This window comes from Melozone crissalis, unplaced genomic scaffold, assembly GCF_028551555.1.
Source record: "Melozone crissalis strain CALT ecotype California unplaced genomic scaffold, PUWL_Pcris_2 ptg000073l_1, whole genome shotgun sequence".
In the NCBI taxonomy this organism is placed as follows: Eukaryota; Metazoa; Chordata; class Aves; order Passeriformes; family Passerellidae; genus Melozone; species Melozone crissalis.
In genome coordinates, this window is record NW_026535850.1 from 8953503 (window position 1) to 8970269 (window position 16767).

The window sequence follows — 16767 nt, forward strand, 5'->3', positions numbered from 1 at the left end:
ATGGTGTCAGCGTCAGGGAGCAGACTAAAGAGGAGAGGGAGGCCTTTGGTGTGAGATTCTGAGGAAGCTTTACTCGTCAGAGGGAACAGGCACCAAAGAGCCTCAAGCACCAGTGTGCTCAGGATTTTATAGAGCACTTGAACTGTGGGTGGGCATGATCGCTGAGCCAATAGGGAATCAGGGAGGGAGGAGCAAAAGGAGGGGAATACATCTCAGGGACCAATGGGATAAGGGGGTGGAGAGGGCAGGTCACATGGGCCAATGGGGCATCATCCATGAGGGGAATTCCCAAGGGGCGGAACCTGCAGGGGAGGGGTTTACAGGAGACTGACAGGGAAGGGTCCAGAACAGGGGCAGAGTTTACAGGGATGGATAGGGAAGGCACTGGAATACAAGGTGGGGATTATAATGATTGAAGGGTAAAAGGGGAGGGATATAACCTGGGAATAATCCAGTTTGAGGAAAGACAACATACAGGGGGTGAACTGGAACAGACCATCCAAAAAGGTATGAAATAAAAGGGCACTGCAACAGCGTCCGATATACAGGGATGCAGGACACGTTTTATGGTGCAAAAAGAAAGGATCGATCCTGTGCTATTTTTATACAGTCTTTTTATAGGCCTTTTCGTAGGGTTTTTTAAGAACATCCCCTGTCTATCCCCAGTTGGTCAGCAACAAGTTGTTACCCAGTATTGACTGGTCACTCAAACCCCTGGTGTGTATGTGCAGGAAAAGTTGTTTGTGAGAGATAGTTTTCATTTTTCTGTCTAAGAGGGAAAATGCAGTTTATACGGGTGGCTGGTGTTTATCACAGTCTTACAGCTCTTTTTCAGGGAAAGTAGGTTGTTTTCCACAGTCCTAGAGCTCTTTCTCAGGAAAAACAAGTTGTTTTTCACTGCTCCACAACTCGGTTCTCACAAAGAGTTGTCAGCTTTCTCATGGCTTCTTCCTCTTGCTGGGATTTATTAAAAGGCCTTCAAAGGATTCACCTTGAGCAGGACAAGAGCCCAGTTGAGGCTACACTCAAAATGGATGACTGGTCAGGAGTTTTCACACTTTTATAAGGTTTGGTCCATTTAAATATTGGGGTTAGTTGTCCAGTTACAGCCTCAGATTATGCAGTCCCATCCTCCCGGTTTGCTTTCCTCAATTTGCTGTTGTTTGCACTTTTTGTGCCTGAAGCTGCAACAGTGTCCGGTTCTGGGGCTGGAAAAGGATTGTTTTGTCTGACTACACTGTGAAGAGAACTTGCTAACCCTGTGTATGAAGTCCAGAGTTACAGACTAATGCAGTAGAGAATCTGGAAATATGACAGCTAAAACTGAAGGCATCAGCCTGTTCCATGTTCCCTTGGTTCCATGGGGATCCACAGCATCACAATGGCCACTTGTTCCCACGAGATTCCCTGATGTCACCATGGTGTCCTTGGACACACCTGGTCACAACTGACCCATGGTTCCATGAGGTTCCCCAGTGTCACCATAGTCACTATCAGAGGCTGGATGAGATCAATGTCCTGAGACACCCTGGGATGAGCTGTCAATCAGTCACACAGTGGGTACAGTGCTAACCCAGCCCTGATTGCCTGTGTGATCAGAAATCCCACCTGGGAGGAGGCCCACAAAGGCCTGGAGGCTTAAAAACATGGAGTGCAAGGTCAGCCCCTGGTATAGACTCTGCCTTCTCCTGGGGTTTGTGTCTCACACACGCTGGAACCCTAGGAGCTGTTAGTCATATGTGTGTCTTTCTATAGAGCTTCTGTCTGTCTCTCTCTCTTTCTTCTCCTTCTAATGCTCTTTATATGGAACATTTTTGGGTACCTCAACAGCTTACGTGTTCATTGATTTCTACATCAAATGAACTAAGTTAATGAAGTTATTGCTATGATAAGTGTTTTCTTTGTAATTGGATGTTGCATAAAATCCTCTTCCAAAGTTTCTTGGTTTTTTGTACTTTGCCTGTAAAAATTTGTGTAATTCCTGACCTCTTGCAGATATCTGGCTGGTGTTTTCCCTGCGCACCAAACTCGAGTAAAAGTGGCAGGTGAATTTGTGAGTTAGCACGCAAACCCCAAACGGAGCTCCGGGTGCGTGGAGGATCGGGGCAGTGTGAGTCGCACACAATCCCTGGAGTGCGGGGACACGGGTCCCTAGCGGGGTTTAGGGTGCCCCGAGTACAGCAGAAGCACTGAGTAGAGCCAAGAGGGCCCCAGTGCCCAGGGTGGAACGGTGGTGCTGGGGATTCAGTGTGCCGCAGGTCAGATAGAAACCGTAAACCCACTGGAGGTCCCTGGGTGATTGGGATCGCAGGGCAGGGCAGGGCTGGGCTTACAGGGCAGGGCAAGGCTGGACCTGCCCCTTCCTCCCCCACATAGAAAATGTTTAGAGCCAACAATCTCCTCCAATCTATCACAACAGGCAGTGTTGGAGGTGAAATCCCAATTGTGCCCATGGGCACCTGGCTGAGAAGGATAGTTCTTTCCATAGGAAGGAAAGCACAGAGCCCCAAGATTTGGAAGGCAGGTGAGAGCCACAGTAGGCCAAGGCCAGCTAGACTTGTCAGTAATTGCAGATTTTGGATTTAGGGAATTTGCAGGTGGAAACCCAGTCTCGACCATGGGCACCTGGAGAAGCAGGACAGTTCTTTCCTTAGGAAGGAGAGCATGGAGCCTTTCCCAATGTTTTGGGGACGGATGAGAGGTGACCCTTGTGAAACTACTGCCAGCCAGACTTATCATGGCAATATGCCTATGGGAACAATCTCTGGATATAAGGAACTTTGGAGGTGAAATCCCAATTCTGGCCATGGGCGCCTGGAGCAGAAGGATAGTTCTTTTCCATTGGGAAGGAAAGCACAGAGCCCCAGTGTTTCAGCAGCAGATGAGAAGTGACCCTCAACATGCAAAGGTCACTTGGACCAGTCAGGCAGTCCATGGGAAGCCAAAGCAGCCAGACCTGTTCTGTTTTCCCTTGGTTTTATGGGGCTCCATATTGTCACAATGGTTCCTTGGATCCATGGGGCCCTGCAGTGTCGTAATGGTGACTTGATTCCATGGGTTCCAGCAGTGTCACAATGGCCCCTTGATTGCAAGAAGACCTGCAGTGTCACTGGGCCCCAGGTTCAATGGGTTCCCAAAATGTCACAGTGGCCCCCAGGTGTCATAAGGCCCTGCAGTGTCACAATGGTCCCAAGGATTCCATGAGCCCTTGCAGTGTCAGAATGGTCCCAAGGATTCCATGAGCCCTTGCAGTGTCACAATGGTCTCCGTGGTTCCCCAGGCCCCACAATGTCATGTGACTCCTCTGTTCCATGAAGTCTGCAATGTCTCAATGGACCTTTGGACCCTGGGGCTTTGCTGTGTCACAATGGTCTCCTCTGGCTCCACAGTGTCACAATGGACCACTGATGACAGGAGGCCACTCTGTGTCGCCCTGGAGCTTTGGTTCCATGCAGCCCTGCAGTGTCACAATGGTCTCCTTTGGTTGCCCAGTGTCACAATGGACCACTGATGACATGAGACCATGCAGTGTCACAATGGATCTTTGGTTCCATGCAGCCCTGCAGTGTCACAAAGGCGTCTTGGTTTCACGCAGCCCCACAATATCACAATGCTCCTCCCAGGGTCACAATGGTCTCACTGGTTCCATGAGGCTTCACAGTCTCACAATGCTTTGCTTATTCCATGGGGCCTCATAGTGTCACAATGGTCTCCATGAGTCCCCTGAGTGTCACAATGGTCTCTGTGATTCCATGGGCCCCTCAGTGTCACAATAGCCCTTTGGTTCCATGAGGCTGTAAAGTGTCTTAATTGTCTTTTCATGGTTCCACGAGGCCTTGCAATGTCACAGTGAACCTTTGGTTCCATGGAGTCCCACAGTGTCACAATGGCTGCCTGGTTCCATGACACCACAAAGTGTCATAATGGTCTCCATGGTTCCATGAGGCCCGGTGGTGTCACAATGGACCCTTGGTCCGATGCGGCCTCTCAATGTCATGATGATCCCTACATTCCATGGAGTCACACAGCGTCAGTACAGTCCCTTTGGTTCCATGAGGCCCAGCAATGTCAAAGTGGTCTCCATGACACCATGAGGCATCACATTGCCAAAATGGTCCCTTGGTCTCACAGGGCCTCACAGTGTCACAATGGTCCCTTGGTCTCACAGGGCCCCACAGTGTCACAATGCTCCCTTGGTTCCATGGCCCTGTGCTGCTGCATTCCCCCCTCCCCTTCTCAGGCCACCCTGCCAGCTGAGAAATGCTCCTTGGGCCTCGGCCTTGGCCAACAGCCCCTGGGCTCAGCTCCTCTGCAGCTCATCACAAACACTGCTCCAGGCACTGCTGCTGCCCAACCAGCTCCTGGTTTCTGTAGGAGCAGCCCTGGGAACTGTTTTTGTTCCCTCCGTGGCACAACATCCCTGTTCTCACACTGCCAAAGAAAGCTGTTGATGCCAAGTGCGGCCAGGATGAACCATTGCTGGGACTGAAGCCCCTCTCTTGGGGCCCTGCACACAGCACTCCAAAAGGAGCCCTTGGAGCTCTCCTGGGCCAGCGACTCCCTCTGAGTGGGGCCTCTCCCAGCCGGGAACTCTCTCGTTTGCTGCACTCGGGGATCCTGAACAATGACAGAGCCTGGGCTGATCCCCCCACTCCTCCAGGCTCAACCCTTTGCCCACTGGGAAGATGCCAAAGGATCCACAGTGAGCATTTCCTGCCCACAGGGGAATTGCTCACAGGTGCCTTGCACTGACTCTTTGTGTCTGTGTGCACACACGAGTGCCTGTGCTGGGGAAATGTGGCAGAAATGCTGCTCTCTGAGGGGTTGTTGTGCCTTGGATAGCTGAGTCAGTCAGGCCTGTAGGGAAGGTTAAATCACGAGGCCTAAGTTAAATTAAATGCTGCTGAGAGTTTTTCTTTTGCTAAGTGGTTACCTTTAATATAAGTTTTATGTTAAGTTCAATATTGTTAAATGTTATACCTCTGTTAAATTGGGAAGTCATAGGTTTAAGTTAGGTTACATGCTGTTACACTCTGCTCTTTTGCTAAATTGTGAGGTTGAAACTATCAGTTAAGGTTAATGTATAAGTAACGTCCGGTTAAGTTTGAGCTCTGTTAAGCTTTCAGGCCGTGTTCCTCTTATCCTTGCCCTTGCTGTCCTTGTGTCACACACACACAGACAGAGGGACAGTTCTCAGTTAATTTCTGGTTTGATTGCCTGGGTTCTGTTTGGTTTTGTTGTTGCTTTGTTTCCCTGGTGTGCCTGAAGTGCCCAGTCAGGAGCAGAGCGACTCTTACCAAGGAACTTTGTGCTGTTGTTGGTTAATATTAAATCTGGTTTTTGCTGCTCCCTTGCTGGGGATTTTTTCAGCGCTCTCAAGGCCTCGTTCGTAACAGGGTGAAGGAGCCCTGGCCCAGGCTCTGGCCCTGGACGACACAGGGACCCTGCCGGGAGGTCCCTGTCCCCCTGTGCCACCCCCAGGGCCCCAGCCCCCCGTCCCCGTGTCAGGCTCTGGGGTCGATCTCGTGGAACATCCTCTGGGGGAGGCTGCGGGGCCAGGGGTGGGGGGACCCGGGGGGACAGGGGACCCCGCTGTGCACGAGCAGGGTTGGACTGCTCTGGGGGGAGCTGTGAGGGGGGCCGGGGCAGAGTGACCTTCCCAGTGACCTCACACAGCTCCCGTGATGTCACACAGCCCCCGTGATGTCACACTGCCCCTGTGATGTCACAGAGCCCCTGTTATGTCACACAGCCTTCTCTGTGATGTGACACTGCCCCTTTGATGTCACAGAGCCAACTCGATGTCACCTTGTGATGTCATACAGCAGTGCTGTGACATCACAGAAGACTGATGTCACAAAGTCACCCTCTGATGTCACAATCTGTTCTGTGATGTCACAGCCTGCTCTATGATGTTCCACAGCCACCAGGTGATGTCACAACCAACTCTCTGATGCCACAGAGCCACCCTCTATGATGGCAGACTGTGTTCTATGGCCTCAGACCCTACTCTGTGATGTCACAGCCAGCTCTGGGATGTCACAGAACCTTCAAGAACCCTCAAGAACTCAGTTCTATTGAAACACTGAAGTTTCTTGTACTTTGAAGAGATCCCTGTAAGGGACACGACAGGGAAAGTGTCCCCAGGTCCCAGGCAGAGCAGAGAAGTGGAGGCACTGATGGCAGCTGCGGACAAAGAGAAGCCAAGTCTTGGTGCCCTGGGGCACAGCAGCAGGGTCTGTGTCACCAAGGGCTGTGAGGAGACACCTTGTCCTGAGGCACTGGGGCCTCCTGGCACAGCCCCAGCCAGGCTGGGCACTGTCACCCCCTTGTCCTGTCTTTAGCATCCTCCCCTAGCCCACATCCCAGTGGCCTCAAGGATCTGCTGGAAGGAGTCCCTGGGGAGCCTTGCTCAGCAATGGCCCTGGGGGCTCCTGAATGCTCCCTGCAGGGACTGCAGGTTTTTCAAAGGACTTGGAGTTTTGCTTTTGCTTTGGAGTCTCTGAGAGCTTTGTGCAGTCATGGCCTCCAATTATGTGTTGTAGTTAGTTCTTAGAGAGGCTTTGTCAGTAACACCACTCAGTGGGGCTCATTAATGCTTCAAGGTACTTCAGTTCTTTCAAGGTACTTGGTATGTCCCTTTGGATAGACTCTGGGAGATATTTGTCCAATCATGGCCCCAATTATCTGCGTTAATTAGTCCCTGGAGAGCTTTGTACTGACACTCAGTGGGGCTCATTAATGCTTTGAGACACTCAAGGTGCTGAAGGTGCTTTGGATTTTCCTTTCCACACTGAGTGTCTGAGAGGTTTTTGTGCCATCCTGGCCACCAATTCTCTCCTGCAAGGAGTGCATGAGGAGCCTGTGTTGGAGAGGGACCTCAGTGGGAGCCATGAATGCCTGGAGAAACTTGGGGTGTTTCCTCTGCCTTTGACTCCTGGCAAGGTTTGTGCAATCTCCTCCCAGGCCCTGAGGTTCAAGGGCTCAGCTCCAAATGCACAGTGAGGCTCATGAGGATCAAGCAAGTCCTGACAAACCCTGGCTCTGCCTTGATTTCCCTTTGCTCCAGTGCAGTTCATAGGACGGTTTCCTTTGACAGTTATGGAGAAATAGTTCAAAGAGCTTCCAGGAAATATGTAGTCCTATTTTAAAGGGTGTCTTTTATTGCTGTTCCTATTACACAAGAGGTGATTGCAGCATTCAGTGACTGATATTGATCCAGGGACTCTCCTAAGGAGCCCTGGCCTGCTCAGAGAAGCTGTGCCTTGAGCTCTGAGCCAGTGTAGACAACCTTGCTCCACATTCCCCAAGCCCATTGTGTCTCTCCTCACTCACCTGGAACCTGCTTTGCTTGAAGAACTGGCTGCACACAGCCAAAGAGGGATTTTCCTTCTTTGATTTTTGAAGCAATCTAAAACTCCTGAGTTTCCCCATTGCAAACAGACATCCTCCTCAAGTGTGTGCCAAGCCCAAGCTGCCACCAGGAGCACTCCAGACCTGCCCTGGGCCAGCTGTGAGGGTGGATCATCATCCCAACATGCAGTGGTGCCATTGCAAGGGACTGTTGCCATGGACACTGCAATGACCCCACTGCTGGGTTTGGGTGCCATGGCAACCCCCATCAGTTCAGGTTTCCTTGGAAACCAGCCCAAGGAGCCATTTCTGCAGCCAGGTTCCATGGCCACTTGGCTGCAGAGCTGTTGCTGTCCTCAGCGGCCATGGCAACCCTGGGACAAAGCAGTGCCAGGGCTGTTCCAGGTACAATTGCAGTGACACTCGTTGGTGCCACCAGGTGCCATGGCAATGGCCACGGGGACCCGTTCCTTGGTTTGGTGCCATGGCAGCCAATGCCCGGAGCCCTTGTGATAGTTGGTGGCCATGGAAAGCTGCCCTGGGCCCTTGCTCAGGGCTGGTGTCAGTGCCCCGAGCCAGAGGGGATCCCTTGCTGGGGGCTGTGCCATGGCCACCTGCCCTGTGCCGCGCTGGCCGCTCAGGCACCAGGAACCAGCAGCCAACGGCACTGCCAGGGCCAAAGGCCAGGTCAGCCAGACAGAAAGGGGCAGGGCTGGGCACTGTTTCCATGGCAACCGGCACTGGGGGGACACCTGGGTCACCTGGCCTGGCAGTTGCCATGGAAACCCCTGGCAGGGACTGAGGGCACAGCCCTGGCACTGAGACACTGCTGGGCCGGGTGCTGAGCACAGGGCTGAGCACGCAGAGATGGTTTTGTTCTTGCTGAGCTGCAGCACAGCCAAGGCCTGTCCTGCCCCTCGTCCAGCCACGCTGGGGAGGGGCTGGGGCTGCGGGGCAGCTGGGCAGGGGACACAGCCAGGACAGGGGACCCCAACTGACCCCGGGGTACCCCACACCAGAGCACATCATGCTCAGGGTATGAAGGGGGGAACAGGGAGGAAGGGGGGAATTTTGGAGGGAGGGCTTTTGCCTTCCCAGGGAACACTTAGGCAAGAGGGGGCCCTGTTTCACCAGTGGGCAGGGTCACTACCAAAGACACAGACACCAACTGAAGGAATTGTGTCATTTATATCATGCACAGCTGCAAAGATTTACAAAAGGATAAGCTCAGCAAAGCACATCATCATTAGCAATGAATTACAAAAGAAGCTCAGCAATCCATCATAACCCATCATTACATTTTGATGACCAATCCCTTGGTGAAACACCAGAGGTGTTTGTGGCAGACAAAGATTCTGGCTGACTATCAAGGTACACCTTACAGACATCAGCAGTACTTTAGTGACACCGTTCTTCATTCTTTTTTCTCAATCTCATTCGAGTTAGGAACAAGAATTCTGCTGTGCATGGAGCTGGCACCTTTTTAATTCCAGAATAATGCCCCCAGGCCCTTTGCTGTTCAGCTTTACCATGCTGTCTGTGGCTAACAAGGCTTGGGGGGGGCCCTTTCCCCTCTGGCTGGAAGGGGCCGGGTCCCAGTCCCTGAGGGGCACCCAGGCTCCTGGATGGAATTGCTGTGCAAGTCCCTCAGCATCACAGCAGCCTTCACATGGAGCCCCGTGGATCAGAGCATTTCCCAAAGGGGCCCTTGGGGCAAACAGGGAGATCTGGATTGGCAGGATGTGTAAAACCATATCCTGTCAGATCTCCTTGTTCTCACACAGAATCCTTGGATGCAGGGACACATTCCCATTGTTCCTGCCCAGGTTTCAGGACTCAGAGTTGTCTTTCCCAAGAGTTGCTCCTTCAGCTGCCTTGGGAGGGCCTTTTGGCCTCGGGACCCACACTCTGGCTCCATTATTAGGACTGCTGCACCCAAACCCTTTATTTGCACAAACAGTGGTTATTGGAGGTGGATCTCCTTTTTTCACAATCATTCCTAAAAATGCAGTATCAATAATTGTACTACCCTGTCACAGGGTTGACTAATGCAATCCTGGTCACTATTGTTTACAGAATTACTGTAATTTCTCCTTGATATTCTGCATCATTTCCTCCTGCCATGACAGGAACACTTTGCAAGGCCAAGCTCCAAGGGAGCAGTAACCAAAGCAAAGTGTCCTGGAGGAATCTGAATTCCTGTTTCAGAATTGATAGCTGTCATTGGCTTTGAATTTCTCCTAATTAATTCCAGTGCATGAAGGCCCAGCCCTGCAGCCTCTGGGCTGGCCCTGCCAGGGGCCATCACAGCCAGAACAATTTCCCAGGCAGCCCAAGTCTCACTGCCCATGGATGGATTTGCAAATTGGGGGCAGCCGTGCACAGCCTGGGGGTTTCCATTTCCCCAGTGGGCCATTGTGAAGGGCATGGAGCACATCTGGGAGATGGGTTCTCCATGGACAAAGGTTCCCATCTCCTTATTTTTCCAACTGCTCTTTTAACAACCCCTTCACCCAATCCTGCAGCTTGTGCATAATCTGGTACATGAAAAACCCTGCAGGCAAAATCACTGTATTTTTCACAGGAACAGAAAAAGCACCCTGCACCACAGTATCAGCAACCCATCAAAAATAGCCAATTTTCTCCCTTTCTCCCTTTTTCATTGTATACAATCTCAAAAAGTTGACCACTGACATGAGGGTCCTGGCCAGTCCTGTTCTGTAGGGTATTTAGTGTTACATCCCTGAGCAGCCAAAGCTACCAAATTAGTATTGTCAGCACTATTTCACGTTATTATATAATTTCATAGATAGATAGTGATATAGAAATATAGATAGATACAGACATAAATAAATTTATATAAAAAGATATATTGAGGTCTTATTATACTATAAATACATATATAATAATTATGTATATAGATATTTCACTTGCACAAATGCATATCAGTTCAAGATTAAAACCTTCTTCTCTTGCTCCATGTGGGAGCATTCCGAAAATCATTGTTCCTTCTGAAGGTGCTGTTTCCTATGTACTCTCAACAAATTCATCTTTGTCTGCCCAAACCCACACGGTCTTTTCCTTTTCCATGTGCAATTTTTGGATGCATTTGAAGACATCCAGGGGTGCAGCCTCTTTTACCCAACTGCCCCACTGCTCCCACGGGGCTCCAACCTCAGCCCACTCCAGAGCCAGGGAACTCCAGGAAAGGGCTTCCCAGCTGGGAATTTCTGATGGGACTGATTCCTCACATTTACACTGAACAAGTGACATTTTGTTGGGATCTGGCCAGACTGTGCCAGTTTTGTTTTGCCAGTGGGCAGGGTCAGCACCAAAGCCACAGACTCCAGCTGAAGGAATCAGTGTCATTTCCTGCAGTTCAGAGCAGCAAAGAATCACAAAAGGAGCAGCTCAGCAATGCACCCAACCATCCCCACCAAAGACTGCCTGCAGTGATTAAGAAAGATCCAGCAGCATTTACCCTCAGCCTTTACCATCCCCCGGACCCACACAGCAGCTGGGGAAGCTGTCACAGCCAAAGGCTGCAGAGCCACTCCTGGGCACTGGGAATTCCTGCAGGTGCCTCCAGCCCCAGGTGAGGCTCCAACCGCGCTGGGAGAGGGCCCAGCTCTGACAGTGCTGAAGGAACAAACTGACAGCACTGCTAGTGTGGCAACATCTGCTTTCATCCTCCTCTTGGGTTCCTCCCAAAGCCTGGCCAGGGCTCAAGGAGGAACCAAGGGAGGTGACTTTGACCATACAGCCCAAAACAAGGCCAGATGTCAGATTTCATGGCCTTGTCTGGCTTCTAAATACACAAAGGTCAATACATGTTTCACTAATGAGTGGCTACATCTATCTCAGTGCTAATGACCATGCATATTTCATCAGGGAGCAGATACAAAGATAACCTTTGCTTGGAAGGTTCATCCAGAGGCCATCTTTGGCTCAGGGCCTGCTGTTCAGGCCGCACTCAGGACTGGTGTCCAGACCTTGGCACTTCAGGGACGTGGTTTAGTGCTGGGCTTGGCACTGCTGGCTGAATGGCTGCACTGGGTGAGCTCAGAGGGCTTTTCCAACAGAAAGGATTCTGTGGTTCCATGCTAATATCCACTGCATTCAGCTGGGGCTATTTTAGCAGCATTACTTTGCTCAGAAAGTCTCCTCTTGCCCAGCTCCTGTGGCCCGAGGCTTCAGCTCCTTCAGCTCCTGGTGCTGAGCTGCTCATGCTGAATGAGACGAATCGGAGAGAAGAGCACAGTCCATGCAATTCCTTCTGGGACATGGAGAGGGGAGGCTGTGCAAACAGGAGCATTGTTTGCTGTGGCCTCCTCTCTGCCCTTCACGTCTTTCAGTGCTTTGAACCAGCCAAGAGCTTTCTCCAAGACTGCAATGGAGCAGCTGCTCCTGCTCCCAGGCCTGGCTCTCTCCAGTCTCTGCCCTTGCCTGGTTCTGTCCCTCTTGCTGTGCCCTCTGTTTCCCCAGGGCTCGCTGGCTGCTGCCCAGGACTGTGGCACTGGCACAGATCCAGTGCTCCAGAGCCTCCTTTCTGTGCCCTTGGAGCTGCCTGGGCACAGCTGCCTTTTCCATCTGGAAGCTCCCCATGGACAGGGAGTGCCCAGCTCCGTTCCTTGCACAGCCTCCAGGAGCCCAGGGCTGCCATCTCCAGTCCCTGCTGGCACTGGGGGCTCCCAGGTGCCTCAGGCTGCTGTGACACCGCTGCACATGGGAGGGAAGAGGGGCAGGGGCTGTGCTCAAAGTCAGCTCCATCTGCTGCTGCTGCTGCTGCTGCCGTGGGGTCATTTGTGCAGCCCTGGCCCAGAGTCAGGGATCAGATCCTGCCAGTCTCTTCCAGCCCTGGCTGCTCAGAGTTTGGGCCTTGGAGCCTCAGGTGGCCAAAGGCAGCTGCTGCTGGTCCCTCTGTGTGCCTGTGTTCAGCAGTGCTGCTCCATCAGTCTGTGCCCAGCAATGGGGAAAAGCCTCAGCCCTGCAGGGCCAGGAGCTGCTGGGCTCTGCCTGAGCAGCTCAGCCAGCAGGAAGGGAGCTGCTCCACACGGGAACCAGGAGCAAAGGACATTTCTTCTGTAGGACATGTTTTCTATTTAGAAGGAAAAAAAGGAAAAAGGAAAAAACTAGGTAAATTGTAAAAGATAAGAATAAAATCCAAGTGTTAGTGAAAAAACATAACACAATGTTAGTGAAAAAAAACAAAACATAAATGCAAAGACACCTTCTTTGCATTAAGAGGTAAATGATCTTTTTCAAAAGAGAACTCAGTTCTTTACGTTGTAAATGTGCTGATGGCATGGATCCATCTTACTGACCTCAGCAGCCTCTTAAAAGATTTTGGGCTTTGTTCCCAACACTGGTATTTGAAATTGTGCTCGAAGCAAGAGGAAATTGCTTTGTGCCCTTCCAGCTCCAAGCAGGACTGGGAATGGAAACTCTGTCAAACCCCAAATCCTTTAGAAGATCACCTTCCTTCTCACCCTGCAAATGAGCTGCACATTCCTGTTGTAACTGCCAGGAGTTTCTTAGAGACACGAAGTCCCACTGACAGCTTTTTGCTCTGGTTTGGCAGTGCAGAAAGGCAATTCTCCATCCATCAGCTCCAGACTGCAGAACCTCAGGAGCACGGCCCACTCGCCAGCTTTGGCCCACTCGTGGCACTTCTAGAGGAGGAAGAAAGTGCAATTGCACAATTCCAGCCAATCAAGAAGGAAGAATGGGACAGACAAAGCACCCTGTACAGATCCAGGCATTCAGCTGGGACTGTGGAGAGTTTGGGTCCTTGCCAGTTGCATGTGTGTCCCCAGCTGCAATCTCTGGGCCTGCAGCAGAGTCTCACTCACCTGCCAAAGCAGAAAGCTCAGGTGCTGTGCTCGCAACGGGCTGGTCTGATGCAAAGCTGTCAGAGCAATGTGAGGGCAGAGCCAGCCCAGCTGGGCCCAGGGCTGAGCCCAGCAGAGCCCTGGCAGAGCCCAGAGCAGCCTCAGCACCCGCAGAGCCCGGCTGCAAGGAGAGAAAGCAGAAACCGCCCGTCAGCTGAGGGCTCCTGTACCCTTGTGCCAAGGCCTGCGGTGCCCAGACCATGCTGGCTTTGCCCAGAGCTGTGCCCAGAGCTGCCCATCCCTGCTGCCAAAGGCACAGAGCAGGAGGGCAGCACATGTGCCCAGCCTGCAGTCAGCCACGGCACATCCAGCCCCCAGCAGCTGCCCAGAGTAGGATGCTCCTGTGCTCGCTGCCAGCTCCCAAAAGCTCTGATCCCACCCTGCCAAGCACAAAGGGACCCACCTCACGCCAGCCACGGCTGGAAGAAAAGCTGCTCCCAAACCACGGCCTCAGCCTTCTCCAAGGGCACGGCCCATCCACACCACAGCTGCTCCCAAGAACTTCCCCATCCACACTGGACCACCTGGAACGCTTCCTCTGGAATAACAAACAACACATTATTGAAAAGAGTTTAGAGACAAAATGGGAAAACAAGAAAATTGGTAAAAAGTCTTATCTCTGTCAGGGTCTTGAGGAAGGCCCAACCCCTGCATGCCAGGGAAAAACCCAGCCATGGCTGTGGGAAACCCACACTTTCTCTCTTCCCCCCTGCACTGCCCCCCAAAATCACGGTGACCCCAAAGCAAACAAGGGCAGTGGAGCAGCCCAAGCCCTTCCTTGCCTGCACAGCAAAGCAGCTGTGCTCAGGTTCTGGAGTCCCACCTCTGCTCCCACCATGGGGCTTTGTTTGTGTCGGGCTGGCTGCCCCAGCCCCAGCCCCAGCCCCAGCCCGGGGCACAGTGGGTGCTGGGGGCTGTTGGCAGGGCCAGGAGCCCAATCCCATTTCGTACCCACCCCAGCCCATGCCCCACCCTGCCAAAAGCAGCTGGGCAGCCACTGAAGAATTACTTGCATCTGCCCCAGCAAAGGGGGAGTCTTTGGTTCCCCGCCACGCTGGGTTATGCCCAGATCTGGCAGAATTTCCCAGGTGGGACTCATCTGCAAATTCCCTGTGGAGTTTGGCTTTGAAGAAGGTGCCAGAATCAAAGTCCATCACCTTCAGCCTCCAGTGGCCAGGCTGAGGAAGAGCTTGTCATCCTTGATGTCACCCTCGCTGTCTCCAGCAGCAGCAGCAGCAGCAGCAGCAGCAGCAGCAGCATCCCCACCCGGTACAGCTTCTCCAGGGGCTCCTTCTCCTTCCCTGGGGGAAGACCAGGCTCTCAGGGCTCTGCCCAGGGCCCCAGCTGTCAGGGAACCAGGACAAGCAAAACCAGCTGGGATGGCGGCCACCAGTGCTGGGCAGAGCAGCTCAGCCCCAGCACAAGGGCTGTGTGTTCCCATCCCATGACCCCGGTGCAGTGACACAGGCAGCACAAAAAGCTCTGGGTTCCTTTGCTTCTCATTGCCATGGCATATGTGGAGCAGAAACTTACCAGGGCCCTGGATCAAAGCTTGCCTGTGGCTCTCTCCCTTCTTCTATGGCAGAGGAATATCCCACATCCAAGGATCACAGAACAGGTCTTCCAGTGCGGGTCTGTCCAAGGAGTTCACGGATAAACACCACCTGATCAGGTCTTTGCACTCTGGGAAGAGAAAGCAGAAACTGCCGGTCAGCCAGAGAAGGCTCCTGTCTGCTTTGCCCCACTATTCCCACGCCCAGGCCATGCTGGATGTGCTCAGAGCTGGGCCTAAACTTTCCCATCAATTCCCTGTTTTGGAGGAGAGCAGGACATGTGCCACCTCCTCAGCAGCTGCCAGAGCGGGATGCCCACTAGCCGGCTGCTGGCTCCCAGCACTGGGATTCCCCCCATGCCCAGAGAAGAGGATCCACCTTGAGAGAGCCTTTGTGGCAGTGGGAGCTGGCCCCAGCTGAGGTTCTGGCCCCTTCTGAAAGGGTGCTCCCCGCAGACCATCTGGTGCAGCAGGATGCCCAGGGACCAGACTGTTGCTGCCTCGCCATGGTACCAGCCAAAGTCGTTCCATTCCGGGGGGCTGTAGGACAGTGTTCCTATGGAATACAGATGGAGTTCATCAGGGGGATGCTGCTGCTCCCAGAGCCTGGCCCCAGCATCCCTGGGTGTGTGGGGGCTGCATCAGGGGCACACGGCGTGACCACTGCCCTCTCGCCAGCATCTGGGACTTGTGCACAAAGTTAGGGTTGGAAAAGAAGCCTCTGGTGTTGGAAGAGGGCAGCCCTGGCTAGGCCCGACCATGACATGCAAAGGAAAAACCCACTCCATGCTGGGGAAAAAACATGCCCTTATCCTCCCTGCCTGCATTTCCCCAAAAATATTATGAAGCCAAGGGAAACAGGGCGAGTGAAGCAGCCCAAGCCCTTCCTGTCATCTGCATACCAAAGTGGCTGGGGCAAAGGTTCCGCCCTCCCTCTCTGCTACCCCAACCCACGGGGCTTTTGGTTGGGCTGACTGCCCCAGCCCAGCCCTAGTCCTGGGCAGAGTGGCTGGCAAAGGCTGCCAGCAGGGCTGGAAGATGGCTGCCCACCCAGCCCTGCTCTAAAGCAACCCAGCTGAAGATTCAGTGCCCTGACTGGCAGCAAAAGGGAGAATCCCCGCTGCCACAGCCAGCTTGGGCTGGGAGATGTTGGGCCATGAGATGTCAGCAGCGGGAGCATAGCCCTGTGTAGGCTCACCTGCAAAGTGAGTGTAGACTGTGTCCTGCAGGTAGGTGCCACAGCCAAAGTCAATGAGTTTGGCCTGCCCGGTGTCCAGGTCAACCAGGATGTTCTCTGGTTTGATGTCGCGGTGCAGGACCCCACAGCTGGTGCAGTGCCGCACAGCCTCCAGCACCTGGCGGAACAGCTCCCGTGCCACCTCCTCAGGCAGGAACCGCTGTGCCCGAATGAAATGATGCAGGTCCTGACACCGCTCTGGCCGCTCCAGCACCATCACGATGCAGTTGGGGAGCTCGAGCCACTCCAGCAGCTGGACCACACCGGGGAAGCCAGTGGACACCCTGGCCAGCAGAACAATCTCCAGCGGGGCACTGGTGCCGTCGGGCTGCGGGAGGAGCACGATGCCGTCAGTGGGGCCGATGCCGTGCCAGGCCTGGGGAAGCCCTCAGACAGCCCGGGATGCTCTGCGCCCTGCGCTGGCCCCACGCCCGCTCTCTCTCGGGGCGTCCTGGTGGCTCCCACCGTGCCGGGCGCCGGCTCATCCCCGGCCGGCAGCCCCGGCTGCTGGTCCCGCTCACTCACCAGCTCGCCCCAGTGCCGGACGCGGTTCCGTGGCACCCTTTTGATGGCCACCTGCAAGCCAAGGGCAGCAGCGGGGTGAGCTCGCCGCCCGCACTGCGAGCCCCATCCTCCGCCCTCCGCCCTCCTCCTCCTCCATCCCCTCCTCCTGAGCCCGCCGCCGGCCCCGCCGCTCACCGGGGCGCCGTCCGAGAGCCGCGTGGCCGCGAAGA